Source organism: Lissotriton vulgaris, chromosome 2_1 (assembly GCF_964263255.1).
Source record: "Lissotriton vulgaris chromosome 2_1, aLisVul1.2, whole genome shotgun sequence".
In the NCBI taxonomy this organism is placed as follows: domain Eukaryota; kingdom Metazoa; phylum Chordata; class Amphibia; order Caudata; family Salamandridae; genus Lissotriton; species Lissotriton vulgaris.
In genome coordinates this window covers 1,641,291,054-1,641,311,569 of record NC_141687.1, presented here as the reverse complement: position 1 = coordinate 1,641,311,569, position 20,516 = coordinate 1,641,291,054, and the positions used below count along the sequence as shown (strand labels likewise).

Here is a 20,516-nt window from a genome sequence, read left to right as displayed (position 1 = left end):
TCTATCACTAACGTGTCTCTTTCAGATTGATGACTACTATAACTCTGGAAGTTTAGTAGTTTCGAGGCAGTACCGTGGGCTAGTCAAACAGACCACCATTTATTCATCATACAAGAATACACAGTTTCTGTATTATGACTTTTTTTGTTCTAAAAACACAGTCTTACCAAATTGGTGGGAACCATATAACAAAACTGAGCGAGGCATTGCATCTTAACAGGATGCTGGTGTTCACCTCAAGCGATTTTGGAAAAGGGGGTGGTGATGGACAGAGTTTCTGAATGATGCAGAATAGTCCTACCCAGTGAAGGATTCAAGCAAGCCGGGCCGACGACGGCTGAAATGCCAGAAACCGGTCCCCGGAAGCTTGTTTCCTTCCCAGTATAAGAATTGGCTTGGTAGTTTGGTTTGCCCTGTTCCCATCATGCACTGGGACAGGAACAGACTAATTTGCATGTAGCCAGGTTCTGAGCTGGGATGGTGCAGTGAGCTATAAAACGGTGATGGATCAAGCCCTGATCTCTTGACTGGGTAGGAGTATTCTGCATCATTCAGAAACTCTGTCCATCACCATCCCCTTTTCCAAAATCGTTCACCTCAAGCGAGGTACTATCAGCAGAGCCCAATACACACCTGATGTTTAAGATCAAAATCACCTTTCCTATCGCAACCAGCCCGTGGCCCCTTTTACAGTAGACTTTAGGGAGGTATTCAACTAGCTCCTCTATCTCCTCCCAGTGATGGCAATGGTACCTGGAGAGCAATCAGACTGAAGTGGTGATCCTCCAGCATATGGCAGCACCCCACATCTACCCATTACTCAGCCGCATTTATCTTTTTTATCTTTTTGTCTGGAGGTAGACATTGTAGTCTGAGCTGAAACCCTCTTTCTTGCAGTGTGGACAACCATTGAGCCAGGCAGGACCTAAACTGGGCTGTCTGGGACTGCTATATACTTTTTCTCAACCTGTGGACAATGCCTTAAATGGGCCGGTACTCACCGGTACTGAGTACCGGCACTTCCAAAGTTTCTGGCCCTCAGTACCAGCACTTTTTTTTAGGTCAGGGAGAGTACTGGTACCCTGATTGAGAGCAGAGCAGGCTCAGGTTACTTATCCTCCAGCTCGGGGCAGACACTGCTCTGCTTCCGACTGAGCCCTTCAGTGGCCTTTTGCACAATCACTGCTGGCGATTACAGCAGCTCTCACTTGAATGGCCCCTGACTGCAGGGGTCTGAGAGGGCCCACCCTGCGTCATGCTGTGATAGCACAATGGCTAATATACTTAAAAGTGTTAAGGCGGGTGGGGGGCCCTTCCTTTATCAAGTGTGTGAAAAGGGAAATGCACTGGCCGTACTAAGGTGATTTCTATCTCAGATATTTTTCTTTTTTCTATTTTTGCTTTGCTATGTTACGGTTTTACTTGTGATTTTGCATTGCTTTGTAAATTAAATGTGCTCATAGATTTAGTTAGGTTTGTTGCTTGCTTAGTATTTTTGCTGACCCCTGGTAATATCAAACCGCTTAATGGGGTACAGAATGGGGGCGATGGGCAGGGGCACTGTATGGGAGGGTGACAAAGGGAATACCTCTTTCCGTGTTGGTTGCATATATAGCACAAATGGTTGCCTAGGGTAGCATTTGTGCACTGCAATCGGAAACAATAAACAGGAGCCATAATAGGGGGGGGTGGGTGTAGGAGAGGATGGAGGGACCATGTCATACTGGATACTTAAATTCACCATACGCCACTCAAGACTGCATCTAAACACAATAAAAGAAGGGAGTTGCATCCTGCTGGGGTGTATTTTGAGCGGAGGGGCAGAAAAGTGTTGGATGAAAAGTTGACTTGGTAAATGATTAAGCAGTGGCTAAAGGAAGAGATTTCATTAGAGTGACTTGGCCCATCTGCTCAGGAATGTCGGAGTAACAATTACCCTCCACTGTGTCTCTCCTCATCAAAAGCTGTTTGCCGACAATTCTCTATCTTCATCTCTTCATCTCTTTTAAAAGACATAAACTGTTCCTAAGCAGAGCACACGCCTCGCATGAGAAATGTTCTGTATCGAAGCACACAGATCAAGCACCCACCTTACCAGTAATATCTGCGGAACAATGGATACTCAATGGCAAATGCTTGATCAGTTTTATATCCTTTCACCCCGAAAAAGATGTTTCAGATTAAAGGTACAGCCGTGATTGAAAGCTGCTGTCGGTTTCATTTAGTTTATTTTCTGATTTAGGCAAGTTTATATTAGTTCATTCCTATAAACTTTAATATAAATCTGTAAAGATAAACTAGCGACCTGGTAGCTATGGAGTGTATTTCTACCTGTCCCTGGAAGTACACTGCTCAGCATGTGATAAGTAGAGGTGATCCTTTCCCGACAGATACCAGAAGCTTTAGCACTTTACTCAGGACAGTAAAATATAAACCTGCTGTTTCAGGCAAGCCTTAAGTCTAGCAGGTCACCGTGGTATTTCAGTCCGAATTGGCATGTACCTTTTGCACTCCCATGCTTTGGCGAAAGTGTTGACCAAACTTGCAGTGCTTTCACACATGCTTAATATGCCTACGTATTTGTCACCTCCAGTGTGTAGCGGAAGCAGGTGCTGTAGAATACCCTTTTACACTGACATGCTTTCCTGCAGGTTGAATGGCTGGCATATGTTTTTGTCTATCAGCCCTTGTTATGTGATAACCTGTACTATTGCATTTTTGCTGATTAACGTAGAGCAAACATAACTAACATATCCCCCACTAAAATTACTTTCATGTTTCACCATACTAATTCAACACTAATACTTATGGGTTCCAAAGTAGCGTGCTACTTGTGCTACAAAACCCCTTCAGGGGTAGCAAGCACTATATAAATACAAACCTCTTTCCCTCTTCTATCCCACCGCCTACCCTTCTATACCCAAATAACTGAATAACCTATCCACTACTCAAATTACTTCATATTTAACTATACTAATTTTCAACACTAATCATTTATGGGTTCCGGAGTGGCGTGCTATTCGCCAGAAAAGCGCTTCAACACCCATCAGGGGTAACAAGTGCTATGTGAAAGTAAACCTTTCTTCCCCTTTTATCCCTCCGCTATCCTTCTCACTCCAAATAACTGACTAATATCCACCACTGAAATTACTTTCAATTTTCACCATATTATTTCACCCCTAATCCTTTATGGGCTTCCGGAGTAGCGTGTTTCAACACCCCATCAGGGGTAACAAGCGCTATATAAAGACAAACCTTTTTTCCTCCTCTATCCTTCTGCTATCATTCCAAATCCAAATAACTGACTAACCTATCCACCACTTAAAATGTACTTGCATCTTTTACTATACTAATTCAACACTAATCCTCTATGGGTCCCGGAGTAGCGTGCTACTCGCCAAAAAAGCGATTTGACGCCTCGTCAGGGGTAGTAAGCGCTATATAAATGCAATTACAATACAATACCTTCATTAAAGCCGTTTTTTTCATCACCAATTGCTGTCCCCTATAACTGCCAAACTGAAGATCGATACATTTATCAAAATAGCTCCAAACAGTGCCCTAGCAAGGCTTTGATGCCTACAAATTTAGCAGCCACGTCCCAGGGGCCCATAGCTGATTGGACATCCATGCAGGATGGACAGAAGGGGCAGGGGAACAGTACCACCAGTAAAAACTTCGGTCCATATTACAATTTGCCAATAAAAATTAATGGCCGGGAGACTAAAGTTCTGCCAAGTATGAAATTAATCTCATCACAGAGAATTTCAGCCACCGCATGAGTTCAAGAAAACGAGGAGGGAGGCACCACAAAAAAGAAACGGAAAACCTTCTGATAATTCATTCACCATCAGCAGCCTGCCCACATGTGGTGATGGCAGGAGTTCCACCATTGAGAGATGGACAGATCGGGTCTCATGGGGATCTGAAGAACGAGTTTCTAAATATGGGTGGGAAAGTTCAGGGACTATCAAACATCAAAAGCCCACGACATTCTTCTTACCTGTCGAGTAAGGAGGGTTGGTAGGGGAACGAAAGACCGCCCAGGTGGCTGTGTAATCAGAATCAGGATACTCTCAGGAGATATTTTAAAGGGAATGGGTGGAATTCTTTTGTGTTCATCTCAGCTTGTTTTGCTCTCAGTGTGTGTGCCTGCTTGAGAATATATAGTATGGTGCCAAACAACAACAAATAACATATGGCATTAAGAAGCGGCAAATATGACAAAACAAGGAAATGTTAATATATCATCCTGTTTGGCTTTCATTTTGTGTAAATGTGTTAACCTGATTGGTTTACATAAACGCATTTCTCATGCGTTTTGATATGTGCTGCAACTGGTACAGAAGTCATTATGTATCATCATATCTTGCCTGTAGCCCCGCCCCTAGCCCCGCCCATTTGACACACCTCTAACTTATTTAAATGAGTACCTGCACTTATTTTTTCCCATTTAAAGCACTGCCTGTGGAGTAACATACCTAACAGTCACAGGGTCTTTAAAGTTATCTGCACTGGTCTTAAGCTTTGTAGCATGGAGAGATATGGGACAGATCTTTCAGTGTTAGTAAGGGTATTGATTAAAAAGTTGTTCTCCTCTACCAAAAGTGATATTGGCTGGTGGGAAGACCTAAACAGCGTAGGTATTCAAGTTAGGATCATCTTTAGGGTCAATCCGATAATTCCCCTTAATGGTCATCCTCTTCTCTGGGTGTGACAGTGTAGGAAGCTGGCTCTGTATATACAGTACTAAAGAAAGGTGTACTGTGCACAGAGTCCAGTGGATCCCTGGAGATATAGCAAAGGCTAAAGTAGATCATATCATACTCTCTTTTGTGGTAATGTGGTTGAACAGTCAGGCATATCAAGGGGTAGTGTTAAGCATTTATTGTACACACTCAGGCAAGAAATTATGTCACACACTCAACAGACTGAATCCAGACCAATTGGTTGTATGAAAAGTTGTTCATTTGTTTTTTTTTATTATACAAACAAAAGATTTACTCTTTAGCATGTGATACTTTCAATGTAAAACTTTTCAAGATACAGTGTGCACTGGTTTTGTAGAAGCATACAAATTACTTTGCAGCCGGGAAAATTGGTTGCAAGTCATTTAGAATACTTATAATAAGTTTATATTACTTTCTAGTTACTTTGTAGGTACTTATCTGGTTTGGGGGTGAAACAAACTAATAACACAGTTTATACATTACAGTACATCAGTAAGGAGGTTAACTCTTTTGAAGACACTAAGTTACTTTTGTTGAAGTACAAGACAGGCTCAACAAACATTTTTGAGAGAAAAACCAACCATACAATCCCATGGGAAAAACCAAAGTGTTAAGTTTGCATATACGAAAACGGTTTTAAAGTTCAATCTCGGGCTGGTAGCACTTACAATGGGCAGGGGTAAAATAGGTAAGGTTAGAGCACCCTCAGCAGCACAGGGGTGGTGGGTGCAGATGTCAAAGGAGAGGTTTGGCCCAATGCAATGCTATAAAGACAGTGGGCACTCAGAACAGCACCAGTCGCGGGTACATACCTGTGATTTCTGGGTCAGGGGTCAGGGCTCAGGGATCAAAGATAAGCACAAAGTGGGCCACAAGTAGGTATCAGCAGAAGCACTTCCAGCTGCACACGGGCGACAGGGTGCAAAGTAGGCGTCGGGCTCCCAATGAAAACCAATGGACGAAGTTGGTCAGGAAGAAATGCTGCAGGTTTTGACCAGGAGGCTGGGCGAAGGTGACCACTGGCTGGATAGGCATGTTGGATACCAGGGAGACAGCTGGGCTCCCCAAAGTTGGGGCGGAGGTTCACTTTGGTTTTGGGATTCCTTAGCTAGATCTGTTCGCGGTCAGGCGGGATCCTTCAAACAGAGGCTGCAGGCATCGATGAGGGGTCTTGGAGAGGACAGCGACTGGTGCAGATGAGGTTAGGATCGCCGGGGGGACATCTCAGGGTAAGTGGATCATTCGAACTCGGGCCCTGGGCGTCTGGTGCAAAGTGGTGCAGTGTTGCAGATCCGCAGACTGGTATTGGTTTCTTAGCTGGACAAATCCGGTGTCCACGGGCGACTGGAGTCTTCGACGAAGACAGTAAGGTCCTATGGGGTTCTAGGCGTTGCTGGCTGCGGGCGAAGCTAATTTCAGGAAGCAGGGTCCCTGGAGGAGGGGAGAGGCCGGTACGGCTGGGGCCAAGTCAGTCGTCATCTCCTTGGCTGCACGGTTCTTTGTTTTTTTCCTATTTAGGTCATCGAATCTAAAGAGGCAAGGTTCACGGGTGCCCCTAAATACTACATTTAGGGGCGTTTCAGGGGTGTTCAGGTCGGGACCGATGGGTCCCTTTCCCTTGGGTGTCTACACCACCTGGTATGCCACCCTCCATGGAGGGGTCCCCTCATCTTCGAGATGGAGGGGACTGAGATGTGTGCTTCAGTTTGCCTCCCCCACCTAAGGTGGTGGAGTTGGCAAAGGTGGGCATGCTTTCCTTCCTGGCTAGGTTTCCCCACTGATTCTCCTGCCAAAAGTGAGGGTCCGAACCGGTGGGGGCGAGTTGCTGATAGTAGCTAAAGGCTGGGTGTAGCTAACAAAGGCGGCAGGCCTTTGAAGGTTCCCCTTTGTGGACCCTGCCCATCGCGGGGGAGGAGCCATGACACCTCTATCCAGGATGGGCTTTGTTTCAGAACCCAGAGAGCGGAGGCTCTCTCCTTATGGGTCCAGAAACCTGTCTGGTGGTGGCAGAGGCCTGGCAGCCAGTCAGGAACACAGCGGGTCTGGTCGTCTTTTAGGGGGCGTCTCTAAGATGTCCTCTGAGTGCATTTTACATTAAATCCCACACTGGCATCAGTCCTGATAAGCAGAGGCATCATCAGGTGGTGATGGGCGAGTAGGATACGAGTCAGGATCAGTGTCTGCTTGAGGCTCAATATCATAAATATCCCAAGGATCCCCTGGTTGGGTATCATTTCGGATATCCTGATCCTCCCCTATTGTAGACTGAGGAAATATGTGACCTGTCTCAGATAAATGTGGTGAGTGAGGTGGTGAAGTAGGTGTTTATGGTAGTGGTGAAGTGGAAATAGAAATGTGCAATAGACTGCTTCTTAGAAGTGTGTTGTTTTGGTGGTTGTATCTTAATTTTTTTAGTTCCAGGCGGAGTTTGCAATATCTTTTGTTTCGCATCAAGTTTTTGTTGAAATTGCTCGAGAATTGACTCTGGAGGAGGTTTAGGACCAAAAACAAAGCATTTCAGTGGTGGGAGCTTCGAAGGAATGTTCAGTTCTGAAATTTGTAGTCTTTGTTTTGGTGCCCAGACTGAAGATCAAGGTGGTATGGCCTCGGATATCGAAGAGGTGGAGGCCCCTACTGTAGACCAAACTTTCAGAGCCAAGTTGGAGGGCGGGGCTTCAGAGTCATGTTTTTGGCTTAAGTGCAGTGGCGGGCCATAAGCAGGCATTTCAGTAGAAATCGATGGTTTGTGCCTAAGATAAGGGGAAGAGGTACTCACTGCAATTGTTTTTGTGGTGACTGCAAAATGGTAGTCATCTTCGGATTGGGACTCGGAATAATGGATGGAGAGTGATTCCTCTTGTGCAGCTGAAGCTTCTTCTTTCTCTTCTTGTCGACCGAAAATGTCTGGGACATTGTCCGTTTGTTTGCGATGCATATCGTGTCGTATGGCACGTCGATCCTGAAGAGTCTTTTTGGACTGAAAGGATTTGCAGGCCTCGCTGGTGTCTTCTCGATGCTCAGACGAGAGGCATAAGTTACAAATGGGATGTTGGTGGGTGTGAGGGTATATCGAGTGGCACTTCGAACAGAAATGGAACGGAGTGAGTTCCATGAGCACGTCATTCTCTGTGAGTGTGTGCCCGGCTGGGCATGGCTCGAGGGCAGAGGAAGCGAGCCAAAGAACCGCTCCGGAAGGTTTGAGACTCAAAGTAAACCGATCAAGACAATACCATAGAGTGGGAATAAGCGACCTGAAGGGAGTCCGAAGGAGTCTCAAACCGGAGCACGAGATACTCCATCTGAACCCGTCGCCAGAAAAAACTATCTGAAAATGGTTTTGATGATCATTTGCAGTATTCCCAAGAGGAGGAGTCACACAGCTTCGTGACTCGAAGAAAACGTCTTGGAACAAAACCAACTTGTAATCATCCAAACTCAACACTAGAAGGTGGACTTATGCAAATCATGAGTATCTACAGCACACATGCCTTGAACATGTGTTTTAATTAACTACATTATGATTATACAGGATAATAATAGTCTGGTTATTTCCTAATAACTAAATCTGACTTCCAACCTAGGTAATTTTATTACAGGCTCATTTTATAAGCTGACACCGGAGACCCATCAGTCTCACAAACATAAGATGGTATGTACTGCCAAGTATGGTTCAAAGTGCAACATACTCTTCTGCTTGACTGACATGTCTATATGCACTTATACGTATTTAGCAACACAAGTGGATTACCGACCTAGGTCACATTATCAAAATACACTTGCACAATCGTACACATCAAACTGTTCAGTCTCTTATGCAACCACCGAGGACAGCACTTGGGGCTACGGCAGTAGTATGAAGTGCTATACAAATGCTGCAATACAATAGCTGGAAAGATCTGCACAGTTAAATAAGTTAATAAAGGACTGTTAGCAAGTGTATTGTTTATAGCTATGCCAATAGACATTTATAAAGCTATTGATAGTGTAACATAACTGGGGCCAAAAAGAAGTAAAATGCTACTTACCAGTATGCATCTGTTCTTGGCATGTAGAGCTGCAGATTCTTACACTGTGCATTAGATCGCCACCTGGTGTTGGGCTTGGATGATTGCATGTTGTTGTCGTCTTGGAAGAAGTCTTTGTAGTCACGAGAAAGGTGACTCCTCCCTTGGACGATAGTGCGCATGGGCACCGGCTCCATCCTTAGATTGTTTTTTGCCATGATAGGAAATGATGGAGTTTGTAGAAAGAAGAAAGGATGTCCATGCGTGTATATCTAATTAAGATAGAACTGGAACAGATACAGGCCCCGGGGAGGCGGGAGGGCATGTACGAATCTGCAGCTCTACATGCCAAGAACAGATGCATACTGGTAAGTAGCATTTTCCGTTTGAGGCATATGAGCTGCAGATCTTACACTGTGCATAGATTGTACAGCAGTGTCTCCCCTTAGTGGTGGTCACCTGTATCTGTTGCAGTTGTTTGAAAGAGGGTTTTGAGGACAGCTTGGCCTACTGCAGCTTGTTGCTTAGCTTGCACATCAACACAATAGTGTTTAGTGAAGGTGTGTGTTGTAGACCATGTTGCTGTCTTGCAAATGTCTTCTAGGGGAATGTTTCCTAAGAAAGCCATGGAGGCTCCTAGTTTGCGTGTGGAAGTGCGCCCTAGGGGGAACTGTTAATGTACGTTTTGCTTTTTGATAGCCTATCTGTATACATTTTACAATCCACCTTGCAATTCCAGTCTTTAGAGATGGGGTTGCCTTTATGTGGTGGAGAGAAAGCTACAAACAATTGCTTTGTTTTGCGAAAGGATTTGTTCCTATCTATATAATAGAGGAGAGCTCTTTTAATGTCTAGTGTGTGTAGAGCTCTTTCTGCTACAGAGTCTGGGCTTTGGAAAAACACTGGTAACTCTACAGATTGGTTTGAATGAAACAGAGTAATGACTTTTGGAAGGAATTTGGGATTTGTTCTGAGAACCACTTTATTACAGTGTAATTGTAAAAATGGTTCTTCTATAGTGAATGCTTGAATCTCACTTACTCTCCTAAGAGAGGTAATAGCTATTAGAAAAGCGGTTTTCCATGTGAGGAATTGCAGTTCACATTTGTGTAGAGGTTCAAAAGGTGGTCCCATGAGCCTTGTAAGAACAATGTTTAGATTCCACACTGGAGAGGGTGGTAACCTGGGAGGAATGATTCATTTTAATCCTTCCATAAACGCTTTAATAGCAGGCACTCTAAATAGAGATAGATGTTGTCTATTTTGTAAATTTGCTGCAATTGCTGCCAGATGTAGGCGTATAGATGAATATGCCAAATTACATCTTTGTAAATGTAGACGGTAACACATGATATTTTGGATGGAAGCATCGTGGGGATCAATTTGGTTATTGTTGTAGTAAATGTCAAATCTTTTCCATTTAGAGCATAGCAAGCTCTAGTAGTAGGTCACCTGGCTTCTTTAATGATATTCATACAGTCTGGTGGTAGGTTAAGATAACCAAACTCTAAGACCTCAGGAGCCAGATCGCCAGATTCAGTTGACTTGGGTCTGGATGTCTGATGTCTCCATGGTTCTGCGTTAGCAGGGATGGTGTCAGGCGTAGTTTTTGGTGAGGAACTAGGGATAGTTCTAGCACAGTTGTATACCACGGTTCGCGTGCCCATGTGGGAGCTACTAAAATCAGTTTGAGCGACTGTTGTCGTAGCTTGCGCACTATTAGTGGTATTAGTGGTAGTGGCGGAAAAGCGTACGCAATTCTGCCTGACCAGTTCATCCATATCGCATTGCCCTTGGACAGCGGGTGTGGAAACCTGGTGGCGAAGGTTGGGCATTTTGCGTTTTCGTGTGTGGCGAACAGATCTATCTCTGGATGACCCCACTTGTGAAAGAATGGTTGGAGAACTTGCGGATGTAGTTCCCATTCGTGAATCTGTTGTGTCTGCCGGCTTAACAGATCTGCTATCTGATTGTGAACTCCTGGAAGGTGTTCTGCTAACAGATATATGTTTTGTGGAATGGCCCATCTCCAAATGTTCTCTGCAAGCTGGGACAGCTGTAGAGAGTGTGTCCCCCGCCCCCGCCCGTTTTTGTATATAGTACATAGGTGTCATGTTGTCCGTTCGGATTAAGACAGCTTTGTTCTGTACTTGGAATGTTTTGAGTGCTAAGAATATTGTTAGCAACTCTAGGTGATTGATAGGGAACGATTTTTGTTGGTTGTTCCATTACCCTTGATTTGTATGATGTAGGAGATGGGCTGCCCATCCTGGGAGAGCTGCGTCTGCTGTAAGTACTATTTGTGGAACAGGTTTGAGGAATGGACGCCCTTTTGTCAAGTTTTTGGTGTTCCACCACTGCAGAGAGTGATGTGTGCGGCTGTCTACCAATACCAGGTTTGTTAGTTGTACTTGAGCCTGATTCCACTGTTGTGCTAGACATTCCTGTAACAGACGCATTTGCAGTCTTGCATATGGTACAATGAAGATGCCATCATGCCTATTAGTCTCATGAACACTCTGGCAGGGAGAGAGTGTTGATGTTGGAACTTTGTGACTAAGGCTTGAATGCTCTGTATCCTTGCTGGACTGGGATACGCTAGAGCTGTAGACGTGTTTATTGTAGCCCCTAAATGTTGATGTACATGAGAGGGCTGTAGGTGCGACTTGATGTAGTTGATTGTGAACCCTAAGTCGTGCAATGTTTGAATTGTTTGATGTGTGTGTTGAACACACTGATTGAATGATTTGGCTTTTATGAGCCAATCGTCTAGATAAGGGAAGACATGTATTTGTTGTCTTCTGAGATGTGCTGCTACTACTGCTAGGCACTTTGTGAACACTCTTGGTGCAGTTGCTACCCCAAATGGAAGGACTTTGAATTAATAATACTGTCCTTCCAGTACACATCTTAGGTACTTCCTGTGAGAAGGATGTATAGGAATGTGGAAGTAGGCGTATTTTAGATCCAGTGTTGTAAGGAAGTCGCCTTGTTGCAGCAATGGGAGCACTTGTTGTAAAGTGATCATATGAAAATGATCTGAGTGTATATAGTGATTGAGGGGCCTGAGGTTGAGAATTGGTCTTAGTGAACAAGTTACTTACCTTCGGTAACGATATATCTGTAAGAAACAGTAGTTAGTATTAGATTCCTTACCTTAGAATATCCCCAGGCGTCAGTCTGGATCCGGAAACTTTTGCGTAGCAGTACCCCTGCGCGTCGTTAGGCGCCGTCTGCAGGCGTCCCCTGCGGCTCCGCGTCCGTCGTTGGCGTCGTACGCCGTGATGACGTCGCTGAAGTATATAGACGCCGCCTCCGCACGCTGACGTCAGTTCTTTGCACACAGCTTTTCCGCGCCAGAACACGCAGAGCCATGTGAGAACCAACACTGGTGCAATTTGAAACTAGGGCCCTGAAAGGGATGTCCTTAACCCTAGGTATCAGTTCGCAGAACGGGGAGGATGGGTGGGGCGGTAAGGAATCTAATACTAACTACTGTTTCTTACAGATATATCGTTACCCAAGGTAAGTAACTTTTTCATCTGAAAGAAACAGGTTAGTATTAGATTCCTTACCTTAGAATAGATACCCCAGCAATACCAACCCCGGTGGTGGGTCTGCGAACCAATACAATCCTACACCAGAAAGTCCTGGAGGACAGAACGGCCAAAGAAGCCATCCCTCTGGACTTGACTATCCAGGCAGTAGTGCCTCGCAAAGGTGTGCATCGAGGCCCACGTAGCCGCCTGGCAAATGTCCTGCAAGGGGACTCCCCGGCCCAGGGCAGTAGTAGCCGCCGTGGCCCGAGTGGAATGGGCCCTCAGCCCAACAGGAGGCTCCTTCCGAGCCAAAGAGTAGCACGCTTTGATGCACAGAACGACCCACCGAGAGATGGTCCGTTTATGTACCGCCCGTCCCTTCTTCTCACCCACGTAGCCAACAAACAGTTGGTCATCCACCCGGAACTGGCGTGTGCGATCCATATAAAATGAAAGCGCACGTTTTGGGTCCAGACGATGGAGCCGTTCTTCATCCTTTGAAGGATGCGGAGGTGGGAAGAAGGAAGGGAGGGTGATGGACTGTCCGATGTGAAAAGCAGAGACAACTTTGGGCAGGAAAGAAGGTCTAGTTCTCAGAACCACCTTGTCTGGATGAATGGACATGAAAGGAGGTTTGACAGAAAAGAGCCTGGAGCTCACTCACCCTCCTGGCAAATGTGATGGCAACCAGGAAGGCCGTCTTTAAGGTCAGGAGACGGAGAGAACAGGAATGAAGTGGCTCAAAGGGAGCACACATCAAGAAGGTCAGAACCAGGTTCAAGTCCCACTGAGGCATCACAAACGGAACAGGTGGATACATGTGTGTGATGCCCTTCAAGAATCTTGTTACAATAGGGGACTTGAACAAAGAAGGTTGATCAGGCAGCCTCAGAAAGGCCGAAAGGGAAGAAAGGTAGCCCTTGATAGTGCCCAGAGCAGAGCCCTGCTGGGCAAGAGAAAGAAGGAAGAGAAGAACTTCAGAAAGAGGGGCAGAGAGAGGATCCACAGCCTTTGCTGTGCACCATGCCACAAACTTGTTCCACCGACAGGCGTATACCGATTTCGTGGAGGAACGCCTGGCTGCCAGAATCACATCACAGACTTCAGGAGGCAAGTCAAATGGCCTCAACTGCCGCCGCTCAATCTCCACGCATGGAGGTGGAGGCTGGACAGGTTCGGGTGGAGGACCGTCCCCTGCTGCTGCGACAGAAGGTCCTCCTGAAGGGGCAGGCGGATTGGGGGACCGACTGACATGCTGAGTAGCTCGGGATACCAGTACCTACGAGCCCAGTCCGTAGCCACAAGGATGACGTGGGCCCGGTCGCGCCTGATCTTCTTCAGCACTCTGGGCAGCAGTGGTATAGGCGGAAAGGCGTATAACAGACCGCAACTCCACTCGCGCTGAAAGGCGTCGCCGTGCGAGTGCCGTCTTGGAAACTCCAACGCGCAGAACTGATGACATTGCGCGTTCTCTTCTGTGGCGAATAGATCTAACCAAGGCTCTCCCCATTGTCGAAAGAGGCCTTGCGCCACGTCCGAGTTCAGACGCCATTCGTGATCCATCGAGCACCGACGGCTGAGTTTGTCCGCCCTGGCGTTCAGAGAACCTGCCAGGTGTTGAACCGTCAGAGTCACGCCCTAACCTCCCATCCATTGCCAGAGGCGCAGAGCCTCCTGGCAAAGGGTCCACGACCCCACCCCGCCCTGCTTGTTGCAGTACCACATGGCGGTGGTGTTGTCCGTGAACACCTGCACTACACTCCCGTTGACAAAGGGGAGGAATGCCTTCAGTGCTAGACGAATCGCCCGCAGCTCCAACAGGTTTATATGGAGCCGGGACTCCGCCGGAGACCAGATGCCTCTGATCTCTGCCTCTCCCAGGTGGCCTCCCCAGCCCTGGAGGGACGCGTCCGTCACAACAACGTGCTCCGGTTGGGGAAGGGAGAGGGATCTGCCTCTGACCCAATCGCGGTCCGTAAGCCACCACTGCAGTTGTCGTGCAGTGCCCTCCGAGATCAAGACATGGTCGGACAGATTGCCCTGATGCTGGGCCCACTGAAACTTCAGGTCCCACTGCAGAGCCCGCATCCGCCACCGGGCGTGATGCACCAGAAGGATGCAGGAAGCCATCAGCCCCAGCAGCCGCAGCGTCAACCTGACCGGAACCCGGGATAACGGCTGAAAGATGGGAATCAAAGCCTGTATATCCCGGACTCGCCGTTCCGGAAGATAGACCCAAAACTGCGCCGAGTCGAGAACCGCTCCGATGAAAAGGAGCTTCTGAGAGGGACACAGGTGTGATTTCGGCACATTGATGGAGAACCCCAGCTCGTGCAGGAGGTCTGCCGTCATCTGAAGGTGGTGGACGACTGTCTGGGGCGAGCCCGCCTTCAACAACCAGTCGTCTAGATAGGGGAAGATTGAAACCCCCAATCTGCGCAGATGAGCTGCAACCACCGCCATCACCTTGGTGAACACCCGTGGGGCGCTGGTAAGGCCGAAGGGGAGCACGATAAACTGAAAGTGCTTGTGGCCTACCGTGAACCGCAGGTAACGCCGGTGGGCCGGCAGGACGGGGATGTGAAAATACGCATCCTGCAAGTCTAACGCTAAAATCCAGTCTTGCGGGTCTTTAGCAGCCAGGACCTGAGCTAAAGTCAACATCTTGAACTTCTCCTTCCGGAGGAAGCCGTTGACGTTCCTTAGATCCAAGATAGGACGTAGGCCCCCTTTGTCCTTCTTGGGTACCAGAAAGTAGTGGGAATAGCAACCACGTCCTACTTCTGCCCCAGGAACGCGCTCGATGGCCCCCTTGGCCAAGAGGGCAGTAACTTCCTCCCTCAGAAGTGCCAAGTGGTCCCCCGACACACGGTGGTTCTGCGGTGGCATGGCTGGAGGAGTCGTCTCAAAGGGGAGGGAGTAGCCCCTTCGGACGAGCTGCAGCACCCACCTGTCCGATGTTATTGTGCGCCAGTGGGAGAGGTGATGGCGAACCCTGCCTCCCACCGGCGTCACATGGGCCTGAAAGCACGGACTAGGAGGATTTAGTGGCAGATGCTGCGGGGGGAGGTGTGGCCTGACCTCGCCGCTGTCCCCGACCGCCACCACGGCGGTTTCCACGGCCGCCACCGCGTTGATAAGTTTGTTGCGGCGCGTGGCTGGCAGCACGTGTGGGACCGCCCCTTCCTTGGCCACGAAAGGAGCGAAACGAACCCGTTTGCTGGCGCTGGGTCGAGAGACCCAAGGACTTGGCCGTGACCCTGGAGTCCTTGAAGCGCTCCAGCGCGTGGTCTGCTTTGTCGCCAAAGAGGCGACTGCCATCAAACGGCATGTCCATTAAGGCATTCTGGACATCAGCCGAGAAGTTGGCGGATCTCAGCCAGGCGTGGCGACGAATCGCCACCGTCGTGGACATCGCTCTGCCCAGCGAGTCGGTCGTATCAAGACCACACCTGATGGAGTATCTTGCTGTGTCTCGGCCTTCAATCATAGCCTTGCTGAGCTTAGCCCGTACCTCCGGCGGGCATTCAGGCAGCAGGTCCGCGACCGTATCCCACAGAGAGTGGGTGTAGCGGCCCAAGAGGCACGCGGTGTTGCAAGACCGCAGTCCCAGACTCAGGGACGAGAAGACCTTTTTGCCATACTGATCGTACCTCTTTGATTCCCTGTCAGGCGGGGCCGACGGGAATGCGGTCTGGGAAGTGGAGGCCTGGATCACCAGACTCTCAGGGGTGGGATGGGTGGACAGAAACTTGGGGTCGTCCGAGCACGGACGGTGGCGTCTGGCCACGTTCCTATCAACAGGCGAACCTGAAGCAGGCCTGGACCACGTGCCCAAAAGAATGTCAGTTAAGGCCTCGTTGAACGGCAGCAGTGGCTCCTGTGGGCATGACTGCGGTTTGAGGACCTCAGTGAGGATGTTAGTCCTCACGGCCCCGACGGGGAGCACAAGGTTTAAGGCCTTGGCAGCCCTCATCAACACCACTGAATAGGCAGCCCCCTCCTCCGTAGCCACGGTAGGAGGCGAGACAAAGCCAGGGTTGGGGGAGTCATCCAGACCACTGGCGTCACCCAAGTCACCCGTCCAGTCCATGTCGTACTGACACTCGCGTGTCAGAGGGTCCTCAGACCCCTCCCACCCCTCTCCGTATTCTACATCCTCACCATATTCGGAATCAACAATGTAGACCGGCTCTTCGGGGTTCACAGGCCCCATCGGCGTCGTACCCGGCCCGACTCCGCGTCCGGATTCGGAGAGGGAATGGGAGCGGCGCCAGCGGTTGCCCCGATGTAATCGGCGCCGGAGAGGCCGGTTGACCAGCCGGCGTCGACCATGAGGGCCCCTGCGGCGCCGGGATCGGAGCCGTCGGCGGCGCCGGGGCCGGAGCACCCGACGGCGTCGAGGCAGGGTCACCCGAACCGCTAGGGCCCCCGGACGGGTTCACAGGGCCCGAAGGCGCTGCAGAACCCGCCGGAGGAGAAAGAGCCCTCATGGCCACGAGGAACGCCTCTATCTCCTCGGGTGACGCGCCCTGCCCAGGGACAGCAGGGTATGGAGCAGGCCGCGTCGGCGACTCACGCGGAGCCGCGGGGGTGGGGCCACCCGAACCCCCGGCCGCGTCGGGGGGGAGTCGGGGGTACGATGACGACGCCCCGACTTCTTGTGCTTCCTACCCGAGGAACCAGATGAATGGTGACAACTCCCGGAGCGCCCGTGACGGCTCCGCGACCGCTCCGCGACCACTCCCTCGATCGCTCCCTTGACCTCCGGCCGGACCGGGACCGCTCTCGACGCGGGGCCGACACCCGGAGCTCGAGCAGCTTGCGGGACCGCTCCTGCCTAGCCTTATTCGTCAAGGCCCGCCAATCGACGCAGGCGTCCACGTCGTGGTCGGGGCTCAGGCACCGGAGGCAGAGTCGGTGATGATCCGTGACCGACATCGTCCGGTCACAGTCGTCACAGTTCTTAAAACCGGGCATCCTACCGGCACCGTAGAAGATTCAAAAGATCAAAAAACTTGGTCAAAAGACCGGAGTACTGCACTTCTCGGATCTGCGCTAACTGGCGCGGAAAAAAGAAGAGCTGACGTCAGCGCGCGGAGGCGGTGTCTATATACTCCAGTGACGTCATCACGGCGCACGACGCCAACGACGGACACGGAGCCGCAGGGGACGCCTGCAGACGACGCCTACCGACGCGCAGGGGTACTGCTACGCAAAAGTTTCCGGATCCAGACTGACGCCTGGGGATATTCTAAGGTAAGGAATCTAATACTAACCTGTTTCTTTCAGATGTCCGTCCTTTTGGGTTTTAGAAAATACAGCGAGTAAACCCCTGTTCCTTAATGTTGTAAAGGAACTATTTCTTTTGCGTTCTTTTGAAGAAGTGATAGGACTTCTTGTTTGAGCAGCGTAAGATGTCCTGCAGACATTGGACGCTGCCTGGGTGGTATGCATGGAGGGGTAGCTGTAAGTTCGAGGCAGTAGCCATACTGGATAATTTGTCTTACCCACCTGTATGTTGTCATGGAATTCCAGACAGGTAGGAACTGTGTTAGTCTGCCCTACACAGGAGTAGTCGAGTGCTGTTGGGGGAGCAGAGGGAAGTCACTGTTTTGTGGTGGAAGAGGTTCGATTATTGTTGTTACCTCTACCTCTTCCTTTATTGTTATTGCCTCTATAGCCTCCTCTAAAATATCCTTTACTGGAGGATGCCTGTATTGGATTTGAAGGAAGCTGTATTGTCTGCTCCGGTTTGTTTGGAGCCTCCTCTATAGAAGGAGCGACAAAAGGAGCCTCTAGCCTGTGTGGATTGCAAAGCTCCCATAGTTTTGGCTGCATCTGTATATGTTTTTCATTTTCTCAAGTGCTATGTCTACCTCTGCTCCAAACAATTGATGTTGGTTGAATGGCTGATTTAGGATGGCAGTTTGCACTTCCTGCTTAAATCCGAAATGCGTATCCACGCATGACGTCTAAGTAGGACACTAGTGCTTACAGCTCTAGATGCCGTGTCTGTTACATCAAGTGCACACTTGATTGAGGCATTTGAAATTAACTTGCCTTCTTGTATAAGGTCGTTTGCCTGCGCCTTATATTGGTTAGGCAGCTGTTGCATTAATTTTTCTAACTGATCATAATGAGCCCTGTCATATCTTGCAAGGAGGGCTTGCGTGTTAGCTATACGCCATGTATTAGTAGCTTGTGCAGCTATTCTTTTGCCTGAAGCATCTATCACCTTAGATTCTTTATCAGGGGGTGGTGCTTCACCTGACGTCTGTGAGTTTGCTCTTTTTCTAGCATTTGAGACTAGTGAATCTAAGGGTAGCTGTCTTTTAATGTAGGCTGGATCACCAGGAGCAGGCCTGTACTTTTTCTCAATTCTAGGGTTTATGATCCTAGCACGTACAGGATTTTTAAATACCTCTGGAGCATGTTTGATGACCACTTTGATCATAGGAAAAATTTGAACAGATCTTTGTGATTGTTCAAACATATCTAATAAACTAATCTTCCTCTGCCTCATCTGAATGCATGGTGACCTCATGATAAATGGCAGCCTATTCAGTAAGTGCCCAAAACAAATATTGTCCTCTGGGGGAGAAGGTTTTGATTGATATGACTGTGGGTCAGGAATATCCGGCATACCTTGTGGGTTTGGATACGCCCAATCTGGATAATCAACAGGGTAGGGAAAAGGCCTATCTGGGTCTACCCCTCCCCCTATACTATACTCATCATAATTTTGAGGTGTATGTGGTGAAGAATGAGGAGTAGAGTGTTCAGGAGAATTCTGAGATGAATTGTTAGGAGGAACAGGAGATGAAGGAGAAGGAAGTATAGGAGAAGAAGGGTGCATAGGAGATGTGGCAGAGTCCTTCTTCTTGATAGGCACTGCAGGTGTAGGTGCTATGTCTGATTTCCTCTTCCTGTGTGGTGTAGTGGATACATGACCTGTGTTTGGGTCAATGTAGATATTCTTTTGTAGAGGATCAGGGTGGAAAGAGTTTCTCCTTGCGGAACCTTTGCCTGTGCCAATTTTTTCGGTTCCAGTGTGGTTGCTGCTTGTCTTTAGCCTTAGGAGTTGTAACTGTGTCCTTTGGCGTAGATTTCGGCACCTAAAGTGTTGTTTACGGAGTTGAAGGCTGTTTGGAGGGCTTGAGTGCATCGGAATCAGGCCTTGTATGTTTCGGTACCGAAGATATTGGCTTCGGAGTGGAAGTTGGTCTCGTCGGCTTTGAGGCGTCAGACACTGGCTTCATAGTTTTGTCTTTAGAAGTCGACGGTTTCGGAGCAGAGACTTCTTTTGGTTTCGGTGCCGAGGGAGCTGGTGGGATCGGCACGTGCGGTTTGCTCGGTAAGGAGCTACCGGAAGGCTTGAGTATTTTCTTCTGAGCCGGGCTCGATGGCGGATCTTTCGAAGTGTGTTTTCGGTCTGGACTGGGCCCCGGAGGCGGAGTGTTGACCTTTGCCTTTGATTTGGGTGGTGGGTATGGGGCCGGGGCAGTACTACTCACGCCCTGACCCGATGGTATGGAGTCATCTGCCTCTGATACGATTTGGAGATCGTCTGAATCTTCTTCGGAAACGAGCGGAACTTCTTCGTGGCAGATATCCCCTGGTTCCGGGGCCAATCTCTGCATGTCATGTCGACGGGCCCTCCGATCTCGAATGGTTTTGTTGGATCGAAAGGACGCACAGGCTGTGCAGCTGGATGTGTCGTGTTCCGGCGATAGGCACAGGTTACACACCTCGTGATGGTCACTGTGTGGGAACTTTGCTCCATAGTTGGGGCAACTTTTGAAAGGCGTCCTTTCCATAAAGTGTAGGCCTCACGGCGTGGATACACCCAGCAGCCAGCGTCGACGACCGGAATCGTGCTGATGGAGTCGAGACGATGTTTGTCGATATCGAAAGTAGTTTGGTGAAGTTTAAATACGTTTTTACGCGTCAAAGTACTTGAAAAGTAGATTTCGAAACGGAGCGGAAAACTTTCATTCGAACCCAGTGGCGGAAAAAAAACAATCTAAAGGCACTATCGTCCAAGGGAGGAGTCACCTATCTTGTGATTACAAAGACTTCTTCCAAGACGACAACAACATGCAATCATCCCAGCCCAACACCAGGTGGCGATCTAATGCACAGTGTAAGATCTGCAGCTCTTATGCCTCGAACATCTATGTTGCTGCAGAAGTAGAATTAGGAGATATACCCTTTACAGAAACTGTGCCATTATGATGCTT

General features: G+C 48.8%; 1 protein-coding gene across 4 annotated transcripts in view; it reads right to left on the bottom strand.

Annotated features, from left to right (window-relative positions):
* L3MBTL3 (L3MBTL histone methyl-lysine binding protein 3) overlaps positions 1-20,516 on the bottom strand; it is a 713,216-nt gene that overhangs the window by 125,879 nt on the left and 566,821 nt on the right. The gene's annotated exons all lie outside the window — the stretch shown is intronic.